The sequence below is a fragment of the Rhineura floridana genome, chromosome 17 (assembly GCF_030035675.1).
Source record: "Rhineura floridana isolate rRhiFlo1 chromosome 17, rRhiFlo1.hap2, whole genome shotgun sequence".
Taxonomy (NCBI): domain Eukaryota; kingdom Metazoa; phylum Chordata; class Lepidosauria; order Squamata; family Rhineuridae; genus Rhineura; species Rhineura floridana.
Window position 1 is genome coordinate 23,375,910 of NC_084496.1, and position 16,689 is coordinate 23,392,598.

A 16,689-nucleotide genomic window follows, 5' to 3' on the forward strand; every position below is an offset into this window, starting at 1 on the left:
TGAAGGGAGAACATAGCCATCGTGGCTAGTAGCTGCTGGTAGCCTTATCCACGACAAACGTGTCTAATCCTCTGTTAAAGCCATCCGCGTTGGTGGCCATCCCAGCCTCCGGTGGGAGCAAATCCCGTAGTTAAGTATGCACCGCGCAAAGAAGTGCTTTCTTTTATCTGTTCTGAACTCAAACGCACAGCACCGATGCACGGCGCAGAACAACAAGCAAGAGGATCAAAAGGTGTGTTTTGTCATGAAATCTAGCCCCCAAGGGCCATGATTTGCACGCTTCAGACCCAATTCCCACCCTTTGGGCAATTGATCTGGAACCCAATTACCAAATTCTCCTTGCCAAGGCTGTGCAAACCAACATCAACCCTGCAAGGTAAAAGATAGGCTGTCACCACCCCTTCACTGGTTCAGCTCTGAGCTAGGGGAACTCAGAGCCCAGAAATAGGTAAACCAAGGTCCAGTGAGACAAGAGCCAAACTTACACTCCTTGTCCAGAAACCTCTGGTAAAACCAAAATACACTCAGGCTTAACCTTTTGGTAGTTTTGTGGTCAAATGGTCAAGGTGCTGGATTCAGTACCAACCCTTCCTCCTCAATGAATACACCAGGTTAATAAGAAGTAGCTTTATTAAAAATATAAGTGCACATTAATATATGCAGCAGCAATGCAATTCCTCAAAACCACACACCCAACCAGGGGTTCAGGTATAACATAAGAGAGTTCAACACACAACAGAAAATAACCAACTATCTAGTCTGTCTACTTACTGAAGAGGTAGTTATTGGTAAGTCTCACCTCCCCTCAGAGAGAATAGCATCAGGTAAGAAGCAGTGGAACTCCACATAGGTAACCACCCATCAAGATGGAATCCCAGGGGAACATTCCAAAGAACATCCAGGGGGAACATCCAGGGGGAATAAAGGCTATGGGTCTCAGACCCTACACTTAAGGAAAAAGAAACCTAACGGTCCAGGATGAATGAACCAATCAGGGGCTTTCTGATGTAACTGAAGCATTTTTCAAAAATTCCTTCCTTCAGTCAGGACAGCTCTCTAGAACAGTGGCCCCCAAACCTTTCCTGCCACAGACCGCTTGGAAATTGCTAATGGTCTTGGTGGACCACTTAATGATTTGTCTACCTGTTGTAGCAATTGTAATGATCAGCACTACATGCTGTATGATTTTTTTAACTGTATTTTCACTCCTTCCTTCATCTCTTATAATTGATAATACTACGATTTGCACTCTGTAGAATTCAATTTGTAATATAATAAAATACGGTGTAAGAAATAAAAGACACAATAAAATACTATAATTGTTATTGCTACTGCTGCAGCCTCTCCTTCCTCCCAAAGGGCGCCCAAGGTGGCAAACAAGAAGTGATAAGACACTAAAAATATATTTAAAAACAAAACGTTTTTAAACAATCCTAAAAACCATTCCAATACAGATGCCAACAGGGATCAAAAATCTATTGTTTCATGTGGATATGCCGCGCACCACCAGAATGATGCTCACGGACCACCTGTGGTCCGCAGGCCACAGTCTGGGAACCCCTGGCCAAGAACTTTTCATGAGCTGGTAACTGGGGTGTGCATTTCTTGATTCCCTCAAGCCATTGACTTATGTCCCTTCTCACTTTTAAGTTGCACAAGCAGTTTGGTATCCAGAGGCAATCAGGTTTTGCTTTGCCCTTGGACTCACAACTCAAGACATCAAGGCACATCTCAAGTCAAACCAGAGCTGACAAAAGCGCTCTACAAAACCAAAAGGCACCTGGCCTTTTTTTTTTTTTTTGGTGCAAGTTCAGAAGAACAGATCTGGAAAAATTCACCGCAGTATGTACTCACCTTTTATCAAAATAAATTGATTCAAGTCAGTGCAGTGCAACTGCTAATATCATGAAGAGCTTGTAAGAGGCAGCTCAACCGCGAAATTATATATGAGTCAGCTTCCCAGAAGGTGAATGCTGTAGCGGAATTTATTAGGGGGGGGACGAGTTCTCTGAGAAGCAGGTCCTTGCCAGCAGCACAAGAACTGGCTGTCGGAAAGCAAGAGCACTTCCGATGAGAGGAGCCTTTGCTTGGACAATAAAATGGGTCCCCTTGCCATTCAACTTCAGCTCCTCTGTGGCTTTTAATGTGCATTTATCCATCTCTTCGCACCAAGGCTAAACCTCAAGGGAAGGGCCCTCACGCAGTGGCCAAACACATGATTTGTTGACAATACGGAGCCAGACGGATCAATCATCTGACTTTAAAAAAAAAAAAACTTCCTATGCGACTCTTGAGCAAAGCGCACTCCTTGCAACACAGACCTAACGCCAAATCCAATGGTGATGCTGCCTTCAAGCCACAGAGGTCATCGCTTCAGGGTTGAATTGCGACTTCAGAAGAGTTCCACCCCCACCCTTGCTGTTGCAGGATAAAACAGGAAGCCCTCTTTAAAAAAGTTTTTTTTGAAGTGTAACAGTCTCAGTTTCATTTCTCTCTCTCCCTCACACACACACATCTGGCTGGGAAGAGAGCCTCCTGTTACAAGCAGACCCAGTGCCAGATGAGAATCTTACTATTTGGGTTGACCTCAACTTCCCCTCAAAGCCGGCCACAAACCACCCACCACCTGCCAGCCTGTTATAGCCCCTCTGCTCTGCCAGATGCAATGCAGGAAAGCCAGGAGCAGAGGCCAGCTGGCTAGGTGCACACACTCCACCCCCAATCTGCCACCGCCGGGCTCAGCTGGCCGTCGGAGTTCAGGCCCCATCACCCTTGCCCAACCAGTGGCTTGCTGGCGCACTCTTGGGAAAACACCACCTCCAGTAGCCTTCGCCAACCTGGGGTGCTGCTGGCGTTTTGGACTACGACTCCGGCCAGTGCAGCGCAGCTGTGGTAGTCCAAAAATGCCTGGAGAGTCCAGGTTGGCAAAGGTGACCCTCGAGGATTCCAGCTGGGCCCAGCAACCCTGGGAGCGGTAGGAAGGCTCAGGTGTCAGTGGCGTCTCTGAAAAGAAAACGCACAAACTTCCTTCACGCCCAACTTCCTCAAAGGATCAAATATTCTCGGCAAGCCTTCCATGGGGGAATTTCCCAGAGCATTCCAAGAGGAAGCCCCTGCGCACCTCAACAGAGCCTCCCCGCCACCAATTCAATCTCTGCAAATCTCTCTGCCGCCGCCCCCCCCGGCCCCCCGTTACAAACCTAAGACGATCCGTACCACATGGAGCTTTGAGGGTGCCGGTGCCAAAGGCTTTATCCGCGGGGGAAACCTACACGCCACCCCGATCCACGCCGCCTGGGGAAGCAAGCCCCACTGCGCTGCATCCAAAAGGTGCCTCCCTCCCTCGCCGGCGCGTTCAGGATCGCAGCCTAGGAAAACTCCTGCCCTTTCTGGGCCCTCCCTTCCGAGGCCACACGCACAGAATGGGCGCCATGCAGCTCAAGATTTCGACCCCTCGAAGTCAACAGCCATGCCAACTCAGAGGAGACCCATCGAAATGAATGAACCCAAGTTGGGCATGACTCTTAAGGGGTCTGCTCCGAGAAGGACTTCCTTGAATGCAACCCAATGTCTTTAGGGAGGGAAAGGCTTGGATAGAGCGCGCCTTGGGGACTCTGCGACCAGAGGGCGGCGCTTTGCCCTTGCTACGACCACTCAAGCAACACAGAGGCGCCCCTGCCCACCCCGTCTTACCTGTCCCGCTGGACGGAAATCCTTCTCGCCGCTCGCTCGCCTGGCTGGGCCGTCCGAGGAACGCCAGGTGGTGCAGGCTGCGCCGCGGAGCCTCCCTCGGGCCGCACCCAGCGCCGGCCCCGCCCCTCCTCCGCCTCAGCCTGATCGCCAGCCTTCGGACGGGTCGCGACGGGGCCGCGGCTCCTCCTTTTCGACGGCGGGAGGAAGGAATTGACGCCCAGCAGCGGCAGCAGCGGCGTCCCTTTCGCCGGGGTTCGTACCTGCTTTTCTGCGTCCTCGGGAGTCAAGCCCCTCGGGGCTCCCCGGGAAAGCGTGCGCAGGCGACGCAAGGGTCTGCGCCGGAGGAGGAAGACCCGCTGAGTGGCGGGGGGCTGGCTCCGAAAGAAGGGCGTAAGGGGGCCGGGCCGGACGGGGGGAGGACGCTTTGGTTCTTCCCGGCCCAGATTGTGGCCAGCCGCTGTCTCGTCCCGACAGCTGGAGGCGTTTGCACAGGGGGCGGCAGTCAGGCCCGTTTAACTCGGGGAAGGGCCGTCGTAGTCCCGGGCTAGAGCATCTGCTTTGCATGCAAAAAGCCCCAGGTTCAATCTCCAGACAGAGCTGGGAAAGACCCCTGCCTAAAATCCTGGTGAGCTGCTGCCAGCCAGTGTAGACACTACTGAGCTAGATGGACCAATGGCCTGGGTCCGTATAAGGCACCTGCCTGTGTTCGGTGGGGCTTTGCTCTAAGGTAGAGGTGCTTCTGAGAGCCGGGGGCAAGAGCATTAAACAGCGCGGTCCTAAGCAGGTTTACTGGGCAGCGTAATTCGCGGCCACTAAGAGGGGGCTTACTCTCTGCGATCGTACACAGGATAGCAGTCAGGTTCTATATAGTGCCCTCTATGGGCCTGGTGCGAAATGACAGGTCTCTGCCCCAAGGAGCCTACAGTCTTAATCTTTGGCACAGGAGGGGGGGGGAGCAGTAAACAGGGGACAAAATATGCCTTTATTTCAGGGACACATACTTAGGCTTTGCTTCTTTGGGATTTGAAGGGGAGGGAGAGAAAAGTGACATGATCCCACTGTCTGGGGAGCACCTGTGCTTATTCAGTTGTCTCAATTATTAATTAATGTTAATATTTTGAAACAGTAACATTGTACTTCCTGCTTGACAGTCATCCCGACTCAAAGGGGAGAGGAGGTTTAAGGTTGTAAGCAGCAGATACGTAAATGCTTGCTTGTGCTCTTCCTCATATATTTCTCAAAGTAAAAGGACTAGAAGCTTACGTTTATTTATTCCATTTGTATCTTGCCCTTCCTCCAAGTTGCTCAGTGCAATTTTTATGTTTCTCTCCCCCTTTTATTTTTTAGCCTCACAACAACCCTATGAGGTAGAGGCAAAGCAAAGAGATACTGACTGGCCCAAAGTCACCCAGTGAGCTTCATGGCTGAGTGGGGATGTTATTTATTTAAGTTATTTAATGTATATACCGCTTCATATTTCAACAGGAATCTCTGAGCAGTTTACCAATTCCAACAAAACAACATGAGAAAAACAATTCCACATTCAAAACTAAACAATGCTACTTCTACTGATCACCATTCTGTTCGTATTTCCACATTTTAAGTATCATAAATAAACCTCTATAAACAATGTATGTAAGCAAAACAACTAGGAATCACACAAAAAATCCATACAAAACTGCAAAATATATCAAGATACATCAAAATGCAACATAGCTACTGTAGAAGGAAAACTCTTCAGACCAATAAGTTTAAGAACTGCCAGACGGACAGAAGTTTATTGCAATGCAAAGGTACTGAAGGCCATCAGGAGAGAGTGCCTAGTAGCAATTGGCAGATCTCTCGCTAGCCCATATTAGCACATAGTATTTATAACCAAAAGAAATGCAGACAGATATATTGCCATATATGATGCATAGCTTAATAAATGAGGAGGGGTCTTGATACATGCAATGAGCATATGCTTACAGTCATGTTCACATGTTGCTATCCCACCTACTCCAGTCCCCATCTACGTTTCACTCCTAGATGTGAAATCTTTCTCTTGACTGCAAATTCTGCTTTCTGCCAGCTACGGGTCCCTGTGTACCATTGCCCCATTCCTATGTAACTGAAAACTTGCAGTTTAGCAGAGAGCTAATTAACCATATTGATTAATGAGGTTAATATTGTGCAGGCCGAGACCAGCTCCTTCCACATTACAATATACCATTACAAAAAAACCCATAATTTGAACTTGGGTCCCTGCTCAATATAGCTCAACACTTTGTAACCACTATGCCACACTTTAAAAAAACAATTAAAATTCAGGGAAGGGAACCAGAATATCCCTGAGGACCCAAACCTCCTCCCCACCCCCGAGCCAGTCTCTTTGGATGGGTCTCCCCACACACACACTTGTGCACCCCAGTTCTTCCTTCCACAGCAACATGGGAATAAACCCCATTGAACCCAGTGAGGCTTATGTGAGGCATCTCTGGGTCTCTGAGAGACTCCTGCCTGAAACCTTGGAGAGCTGCTGCCAGTCAGCGTAGACAGTATTTTTTTTTTTTAATAATTTTTATTCAAATTTTTCAAAAGACAAACAAAACAAAGTCAAAAAAACATAACAATACATCAACAAAAAATGAAAATAAAATAGTTGACTTCCGATTTGTCGCAGATCAGCTATAAGTATATAATATACATCAAACCTGTCCCTTAATGTATACATACAGAATCCCTTTTCTCCGTAGGCTGTCTTAATTAATCGTCAAATCCCAGTATCATCATTTTATTTTGATCTTTCAACAAAAAGTCTAAGAGAGGCTTCCATTCCTTAAGAAATGTATCTGTCGATTTTTCTCTAAGTAAACATGTCAATTTGTCCATTTCTACTAAATCCATTAATTTCAATAGCCATTCTTCCATTGTTGGTATTGATTCCATTTTCCACTTTTGTGCATATAATAATCTTGCTGCCGTAATCATATATAATATTATTCTTCCATATTTCTTTTCTATTTGTTTATCCATAAAACCCAATAAAAAAAATTCTGGTTTTGACTGAATATTTATCTTTAGAATTTTTTGCATCTTCCTACCTATCTGTGCCCAAAATGATTTTGCCTTTTTACATAACCACCACGTATGATAAAATGATCCTTCTTGTTGTTTACATTTCCAACAAACATTAGAAACATTACTATACATTTTTGACAACTTTTCTGGAGTCATGTACCAACGGTACATCATTTTATAAAAATTTTCTTTAAGATTATAGCATAGTGTAAATTTCAAACCTTTTTTCCACATATTTTCCCATTGATCCATTTGTATGTTATGACCAAAATTTTTTGCCCACTTTTTTTTCCTGTGGGTCAATAGAACCTCTTCGCTCCTGGGCCCTAGTTGCTTTTTTAGTTGTCATTTTCAAAAGAAGCCTTTAATTTCTGATATTAACCACTGTTCCAAAACCTAGAGGCAGTCTATTTCTTTTTTTTTTTCCTCCACCAACAAAAGAGTTAATATTCCAGGCCTGTTATTATAGTCCAGCCAGCACAACACAGTTCTTATCTACATCCAAGAATGCAAAACAATCCTGGTTCCCAGTACAGCCAACACCAAGCGATTAGTAACATATACGAACAGCAGATTCGTCCAAAAAAAAATAGTCCAAGGAGAAAAATAGTCCAAAATATATTTCCATCAAATAATAATTACCTCTCATCCGTTTTTAAACTTTAAAGCTCCAAATTCAGGCCAGCTTTTTGTCGTAAAAAAAATATATAAGTTGTTTACATTTTCTTTCTTCCTTAATTATATTTAAAAGAGAAAAAGTATGACTCACCCAGGTTTCTCAGTTGCTGATTCGTAAACAAATCCCTTTTATTGTAGTAATTTAAGCCAAATGATAAGATTTAGACAGAAGTAGGCTCGCTGGTTAAGGACGTTTTTTTTTTTGAAGGAAAAAAAACGCTTCGCTTTATCCCAGTACAGCTTGCATGGAAGTCCTGACTCCGTCTTCAGCCGATCGGCATGGCTTCTTATCTCAGGAATTTCCTGATCAATTCCAGCCGCCGACAGCTCAACGAAGTCTTGTGGAGAATCTGATCGGTTCTCCTATACCTTGGAGAACATTTAAGCCAGTCAAAGTTTCCTTTTAACTGGCTTTTAACCTGAAAAAAGCTTCCTCTGAGGCAGAGATCTCTCAGAGACAGTCACCAGCTGAGCACTCACTTCCGGGAAGTTCAGCGTAGACAGTATTGATTGATGGACCAACGCTCTGCTTCCGTATAAGGCAGCTTCCTACGACAGCCTGGGCATGCTGCAGCGTGAGCGAGATCCCAGCCACCTACTGTTGTACTTAGTCCAGAGGCACTCTGCACATTCCCGCTGCTTGTGTTGCCCTTGAAGATTCCCTGCCGAAACCTTGGACAGCCTCTGCCAGTTGACACCGCTGAGCTAGATGGACGGAAGGTCCAACTCAGGATAAGGCCGCTTCCCATGTGAACGGGGTGAGAGCTGCGAAGAGCATTGGAAAGGAGATGAGTTGGGCCCAGGGTCCAAATGGAGCCGGCCAGCCAAGCATCTCCCTGATGCCAAAATCTCACTGCAGGAATCACCAGGTGTCAGTCACGGAGATGGTTTTCTATACTTTCAGATACCAGCAGAGGTCAGCTCAGCTCCAGAGATGATGATGATGATGACGACGGCCACCCACTTGGCTTTTTGCAAAAGGGAGCGTTTGGTGGTGCAGCTGAAGCCCCAACTCTCAGGCTCCTTGATTTCAGCTGCAGTCCTAACCCCACTTACCTGAGACTAAGCCCCAGGAAATACAACAGGACTTACTTCTGAGTAGGCATAGTTAGGATTGTGGTGTACATGCATTTTTATTTATTACACTGAGAGCCCACCTTTCCTCCAAGGAGCTCAGGACACTGTGGATAGCTCTACCCCTCCTTTGATCCTCACAACAACCCTCTGAGGTGGGTCAGGCTGAGAGACGATGATTGGTCTGAGAGAGGAGCTCACGCCTGCTTTGCTCCTCCCTGGTTCTTTTAGCTCAGGGGGGCAGCTAAGCCATGGTTTGGCTTAGCGCAGGCATGGAGAATCTTTTTCACCCCATGGGCCACATCCCTTTCTGGGCAACCTTCTGGGAGCTGCATACCAGTGGTGGGTGTGGCCTCAGGCAAAAGTGGGTGGAGAAACAAGTGAACTGCTGAGTAGGCTAGTTTCTACACACACGCCTCTCGGTCTTCCATCCAAACAAGCAAGAAGCATTATTAGAGTTCAGTAATCAAGGAGGGTGTGGATCAGTGAGGGGCCTGGTCTGGGGAGGTGTGGCTGGCTAGGGAGAGTCCCAAAGGCGGATGAGAGGCTTAGTGGGCCACATTGAGGTAGGTTAGGCTGAGAGACAGCGACTGGCCCAAAGTCACCCAGTGAGTATCATGACCAAGTGGGGATTTGAACTCTGGTCTCCCAGGTCCTAGTTCAGCACTCTAACCACTACACAACACTGGCTTTAGGACAGGGGTCAGTGGACTAGGGCAACTTTGAACATTGTTTCACCCCACAAGAACAACGTGTTCAGCTTTCCCCATACTTCCTCTTTCTCTGCAACAATATAGTGGCGGAAATGCATCCTGTGACTCAACGCTACCCAAGTTCCCACCGCAGACATGACGTGGGCGTTTCCTAGATGGGTGAAACAGGAAGCTCAGTGGTAGAACATCTGCCTTGCATGTAGAAGGTCCCAGGTTCAATCCCTGGCATCTCCAGGGAGGGCTGGGAGAGATTCCCTGCCTGGAATCCCAGAGACCCACTGCTAGTCAGCATAGACCAGATGTAGGGACCCTTTGGCCTGCCAGATGTTGCTGAACTACAACTCCCACCATCCCTGGCATTGATAATGGCTGTTGGGGCTGATGGGAGTTGTGCTTCAGCAACATCTGGAGGGCCAAAGTTCACCACACCTGGAGCAGACAAAACTGGCACCTTCCGACTGGAACAAAGGGACTTCGAAGGTAGACTGCGACGTGAAACTGCTGAATTCCAATTCATCCCGAGAGAATAAGGACAAAATTATATTAACTGTTTATTGTGGTTGCCTATATAACCATAGATTTAAAGCACCTTCCCCCCCCCCAAGTATCCTGGGAACTGTAGTTTGTTACAGGTGCTGGGAACTGTAGCTCTATGGGGTAAACTACAGTTCCCAGGATTCTTTGGGGGAAGCCATGTATTTTAAGTGTAACCTGCCTTCCCTACAGTCAGTTTCAGACACAACTTTGCAGAGGAACAGGGGAGGGGCCCTAGCTCAGTGGCAGAGCACCTGCGTTGCATGCAGAAGGTCCAGGTTCAGTCCCTAGCATCTCCAGGTAGAGCTGTGAAAGACCCTTATTTGAAGCCCTAGAGAACTGCTGCCGGTCCGTGCAGACAATATTGAGCTTGGTGGACCAACATGACTCCGTATATATTCCAATGTTGCTAGGAAGGTGCGGGGAAGCGTGTGCGCCCTTCTGAACAGCAAAGCTAACATCTAATGCTGCATTGACAGCTGATTGTCCATGGGTTTTTATGCTCCTGTCACAAAATGAAGTCCCACCACTCTCCCCACTCTTTCCGTGCCTTTTTAAGTAAAGGAACAGTCAAGCAGAGGTGAAGAGCCTGTGTTTGAAAGAGGACATTTCACAATACACAAAGCAACCTTCTGTGCCCACCATCTCCATTGCAACTTGTTCGTTCAGTTGCCCAGAGGCCCCCCCAAACAGGAATTTGATTGCTATTGTTGATTATCCCACAGCGCACATAGTTTGTGTCAAATAAGACGTCTTCACTTCCACGCCCTCCTCAACGCAGGCATCCGCACACAACACCTCTAAGAGGAAGCAATTACGATGTGAAAGAGTGAGCCGTAATGGATGTCTGACTCAAGCAAAAACTGGAGATCTGTACACTCATGGATCTTATGAATGAAAACTCTGGCAGTTGAGTGGGGAACCTGAGAGCCAGGGGCCAGATACAGCTCTCCAGGACTCTCTACCTGGCCCTTCAGACTCCTAGGCGGTCACACCTGTGTATTTGCCTGTTGTAGCTTTATTTATTGATCTCTAAACAAGAAGTAGAGAGCCAGTGTAGGGTAGTGGTCAGACTGTTGGACTACGACCTGGGAGACCAGGGTTCGAATCCCCACATAGCCCTGAAGCTCACTGGGTGACCTTGGGCCAATCACTGCCTCTCAGCCTCAGAGGGAGGCAATGGTAAACCCCCTCTGAATACCACTCACCATGAAAACCCTATTCACAGAGCCACCATAAGTCGGGTTGCTATTTTTCTTGTTCTAAAAATGTTTTTTAATTACTTATTTTTAATTGTTTCATCTATAATTTTTCTGGTGAACCATGTAGAGGTTTTTGTTGTTGTTACAATCAAGCAATACATATAGAAAGTTTGTTAAATAAAAATGTGCATATATAGACACACAAACATATATATGCACTTATGTATTATCATTATCAAATTGATCATCCGTTCTTCACCAACAGGTCCCAGGGCGGGTTACAACAGTTGGAAGAGTCAATATTAAAACCAATTAAAACAAATTAAAGTCAGAGGAATAGGGTGAGTACTGAAAACATACATCTCAGGTGCCAAAGGCCAAGGTAAAGAAGTTCATCTTTAGCGTTCACCAAAAACACACACAAAATGTATACCTTCTTAGGTGAATGAAATAAGCACATCAGATCAGGAGGTTCACCCTAATTTTCTCCAATGGTGAAGTCATCCAGAGGTCTCAAGGGGGTCTCAAACCCTTACCTTTTTAGGAGCAGGGTCCCTATGTGTTCAGCATCCTATGAGCCAATTAGTATGAAAAGGGAACATGTTAGCCACTGAGAAGGGTCTTCTAACATGCTTCATTGCCCTTTCCTGCTGATTAGAGCCAAGCAGAGTGAAAGGAGATAAGTCAGCCACTGAGAAGACTCTTTTCAGTAGCTAACACTCTCCTCTCACACTTATTGGCTCCTAGGGACGTCTGTTGTTGTGGGAGATGGCATTAACACAGATTTCATTCTCAGCCCAGCAGCAAAAACAGAGAGAGGATTCTCACATTTTCTAAATTACACAGGCTATGTGTAATTCAGGGTTAGGGAACCACAGGTGGAGGAGGCAGATGCAGCTCTCAGGGCCTCCCTCTCTGGCCCTTGGGACTTTCTCCAGGCCACACCTTCTTTTCTCCAGGCCACACCCCTCACTGGCCCCACCCTCCTTTAGGGTTTCTGCTTGCCTGGAACACGTCCTGGAACTCTGATAATGTCTCTTCCTTGCCTGGATGGAGGATAGCGAGGAGCGTGTGTAGACATGAGCCTCCTATACAACGGGGAAATCCCCATTTGTTGCTCTGCCTACTTTTGCCTCTGGCCCTGACCACCACTGGCATGTGGCCCTCGGAAGGTTGCCCAGGTGGGAATCTAGCCCTCGGACTGGGAAAAAAATGTTCCCCACCCCGATGTAAAGGAAGGTTGTAAAAAAAAAAAAAGCTATTGGGAGCCCTGGGCAAACGTCTCACTTGTCCAATAAGCAAGCCAAGTGACAAAATCTCCCTGCTCTGAACCAGCCACAGGCATTCTTGACATTGAGCAGAATCATCCCTAGGATCTTGTCAGTGATGCAGCAGCAGCGTTAATCTTTCTCAGCAGGACTTGCATTTTCAATTCGTGCAAAGAGGAGAAACAGAATGAAGAGGGTGCAGTAATCCCTAGGCATAACACACATAAATTATTCCTAAAAAGAAATTAGATTTCTCCCCTCTGCTGCTCATGGAGTCCAAGTGATTGCTATGAATATAATTACCTTGATTAATCTACATGCCAGAACCGTTTTCTTGGAATCTGTTACGCTTGGAGATGAATTGGATAAATGCCATCCGCTGCCATGACCGGATTTATAGTCTCTTCCCCATTCCCCACCAAAACCCACCTCTCTCCGCTGCAGTTGCTGATCAGAATAGTGTATCATGCTGGGCTAAAATGGACCGAATGGTCTATTCCAGCCTTCCCCAACCTGTTGCCCTCTGGATGTTTTAGAGTATAACTCCCATGAACCCCTGATTCATGTAATTTCTGTTGTCCTTTAAGTACTTAACAATGCCCTTGGGTGACAGAATCAGGGAGTTGCTTATAGGAATTGCTTGCAGAGACTGAATTTAAGATGGAAGGGGGGGGAATGAAAAAACAGAATCTGTTCATTTTAATTGCTCTCTGTTTATCATTTTTTGAATCTTGCATTCAATTCTCCACATTTGTGCAGCAATTTGTGATTTTTAAAAAATCCTCATTAAAATTGTTGGCATACAAATTCAAATTTTCCCTAATAAGGAGATTTTTGCGATCCATTCCCCACCAAAATATAATGCATTGTTGCCATCTTCACCAATTGTTTGGCACACTTTTCACTAAGATATACAGGATTTGCCTACACATTGTTTGGTTAGCGAACTGCACTGCAAGATTTGGAGAAGTGCAAATTTCAAAGGATAGCTTTCAATTGGCATATTGGTTCAAGAAGTGCTGATTAGGTAGTTTCCCCATTAAAATTCCCCCTCCCTAATTGCTTGGGAATATGCTGCCACCCACCAGAACACGCAAACCCCTACATCATAGAGGGTGCGTGCTTTGGGCTCTACCTTCCCAGCCCTGCCAAATACTAGTTTTGCTCCTCTTCTCCTGACAAGCCCAAGCACCTTTTGAATCAGACAATTTAAAAACTAGTTACTGCTAAGGCATGTTAGTGTCGTCAGTGGGCTGGCTTCCAGCTGTTTTAATATGACAGCCTGGCCATTAGGCCAGGATTCACAGCATCTTTTGTGCTAAAATATTCAAGCTGCAGCCTCCATCCTTGGAAAACGAGGCTGCGTACGCACTCAGGCTTGAAGCGGCGGCTGCTGACCCGGAAAGGATGCCTTCCATTACTAGCGAAGCTTGAGCCCTTGATGCTGCCGCCTGGGCCTCATTTAGGCTGCCCAACAGCAGCCCCAGAGAAGTAGCGTCTCTTTTTTGACACCAAATGAGAATGCCAAGTTACGCCAAGTTATATACTGAATGCTGGCTTCGCTGCCGCAAGATGCAAGAGTTACTGGGCATTTCCAGATGATCTTCTTGTTGAGCATTCATCCCGATATGTTTGCAGGGAGATGAGACGGTGTTGGCTATTTAATGAGTATTCCTTCTGATTTGTTTATGGGGCAATTACATGATGTTGCGTCAAAGCAAGTATGATCCTACACTTCCTAGTGCATTTCCCTGTCACATTTGTTATTGTACAAAGTCCTGTCTTTTGGGGAAGCGCGTTTGTTGCCCAAGGCCTCCCAATAAACTTGTTGCACGCCACCCCAATCTCCAAATGGTGAGAGATCTCCAGGGGTCCCTGCACTTACCCAGGGTTTGGTTTCCTTGGAAAGAAGGTCAGAGGAGTCTGTGGTGTCTTTATGAAATATGGTTTATTTACATACATTCCAACCTGATCTTAAGATGGAGGGATTCAAAGCATCAGCAGTCCAGTAGACCCTTCTTTTCCATCAGGCTTACAAGAGGCATCCTAAAGCCATGGTGCAGGGAGCCAGGCTCTCTGCGTGTCACCAGCTCCCAGCCTTTTCTCAGACTCAACTAAAAAACACACCTGTTTTTCAGCCATGGTGGGGGGAGCTCTCCTGGAAAGTTTCAATAACAGGATCTCTCTGGCCTATTCACCAGTTAATGGGCACTTGGTAGACCCACTAGCCCACCTGGCCACTCTATTAGATTAACTAAAGAGACTCATCTGACCAGCAGAGCAGGTTTCTCACCTCCAGGTGTAGGGTTCCAAATCAGAGGCTGGGACTCATAGAAACCATCTATCTCAACCCCAAACCCATAACAAACTTCAGTTGCATAACCTGCATGTGTTGGTATGTAATTGAATCCCACCCAAAAATAGGCAGTCTGGAGGGCCAATTTTGTGCAGCCCCTCCTCTCTTTTCCTCTTCCTGCAGTTCATTTTTTCCTCTTTGCTCTATAAAAGTCCATTCTGGAGAAAAAAGGGTTGCAATTAGCAAAACACTTGAACAGAGAATCCCTCCCCCCCAATTTTTTTTATTGCTCTTCTGAATGAAGAGAACGGCAGGCATCCCTCAAAGTTATACACACAGAACCAGTGTGGTGTAATGGTTAGAGTGCTGAACTAGGACCTGGGAGACTAGGTTTCAAATCCACACTCGACCAAGAAGCTCACTGGGTGACCTTGGGCCATTCACTGCCTCTCAGCCTAACCTACCTCACACGGTTGTTGTGAGGTAAACTGCCCTGGGCTCCTGCAGGAAGGAAGGGTAGGATATAAATAAAATAATAAATAAAATAATAAAAATAAAACCATGCATGCCACCTTGAGCTGCTTGGAGAAAAAGCAGGAAATAAATGCAATAAATAAATAAAATATAAATACACACAGGTAGGGAACCTTTCCAAGCTCTGTCTGGAGATGCTGGGATCTGAACCTGGGACCTTCTGCATGCAAGGCAGATGTTCTACCACTAACCTATGGCCTTTCCCCTAGGTTTCTTCCAAGGATCCGCAAAACCTCCATTCCTGTCTCACCAGATAAGAGGCATTTGGTATTACAATTAAGCTCATTTTCTCCCAACCTTTGCCCCACGCTGAGCATGTGGGGTGCCTTCACCACCGACTCAGCCTTATACTGAGTCAGACCATTGCTCTATCTAGCTCAGTATTGACTACACTGACTGGCAGCTGCTCTCCTGCCCAGCCCTACCTGGAGATGCCAGGGATTGACCCAAGACTTTCTGCATGCAAAGCACACAATCGACCAATGAGCTACGGGCCCTTCCCAAATTCACCTGCCAATTTGATTTGCCCACAGGCGCTTGGTGTGCTTTTCACATGTACACAAGCAGCCATTCTTGCCAATTGGTTGCAGGTGGGACACAGAATCCTGTCCGTATAGAGCGGGGACAGGGAATTTGTGGCCGTAGAAAAGTTGCTGGGCCAGTTCCCATCAGCCCTCGCTATTGGGCACGCTGGCTGAGGTTCATGTGAACCCCAAAATACCTGGAGGTCACAGGTTCCCCAGCCCACACTTACTGTGTGCTGGGCCAAGATGACCCTACGGCACCCCAGAGCTCCCAGTTAAGTCCTGGCCACCAGAGTTTGCTTTTCCCCGCTTCTGAAAGCCATCCTAAATCTTCATCTGTACATACAAATGTGAATTTGGCTGTGCACACACCATACGTTTACAGCACATCTAAAGCACATGACTTTCCCTAAAGATTCTTGGAACTGTCATTTGTTAAGGGTACTGGGAATAGTAGCTCCGTGAGGGGTAGACTACAATTCCCAGAGTGCTGTCAGAGGGAGTGGGAAAGTTATGAGATTTAAATGTACATTACATGTGCTTTAAATCAGTGGAAGTCCCCCACCACCACCACTTGAAAAATGCTCTTGGTCTTGACAGAATGGTTTTTCTGCCTGTTGTAGGACTTGTAATGCACTGTGCTGGATGATTTTTAGTTGTATTTTTATCGCTTCTTTTTATTGTTAAAGTTTATTTTATTCTGTTACAGTTTGTATTCCGTAGAATTCAAAATATAATGCAAGAAATTAGAAAGTAGAAATGGACTGCCTTCAAGTCGATCCCAAATTATGGCTACCCGATGAATAGGGTTTTCATGGTAAGCAGTATTCAGAGGGGATTTCCCATTGCCTCCCTCTGAGGCTAGTCCTCCCCAGCTGGCTAGGGCCTGCTCAGCTTGCCACAGCTGCACAAACCAGCCCCTTCCTTGTCCACAACTGCTAGCTGGGGGGCAACTGGGCTCCTTGGGACTATGCCACTTGCCCACGGCTACACAGGTGCCAGGGCATGTAACCCCTGAGCCACTCACTGTGGGGGTGATCTTGAGCTGGCCCTTGACGCCCAGGAGACACGAGCGGGGATTTGAACTCACAGACTCTGGACTCCCAGCCAGGC

At 46.7% G+C, this 16,689-nt stretch overlaps 1 protein-coding gene across 4 annotated transcripts in view; it reads right to left on the bottom strand.

Annotated features, from left to right (window-relative positions):
• The window catches only part of LITAF (lipopolysaccharide induced TNF factor), a 28,537-nt gene extending 20,294 nt beyond the window's left edge, over window positions 1-8,243 (bottom strand). Inside the window, exon 1 of one of the 4 annotated variants that reach the window (XM_061599680.1) lies at window positions 7,523-8,243. The gene's annotated coding sequence lies outside the window, so the exon portion shown is untranslated. Of the gene's footprint in view, window positions 1-3,200; window positions 3,461-3,693; window positions 4,152-7,522 lie in introns of those variants that run through there. The other 3 variants (XM_061599683.1, XM_061599681.1, XM_061599682.1) reach the window with 3 other exon arrangements.
• Between the last annotated feature and the right edge of the window lie 8,446 nt (window positions 8,244-16,689).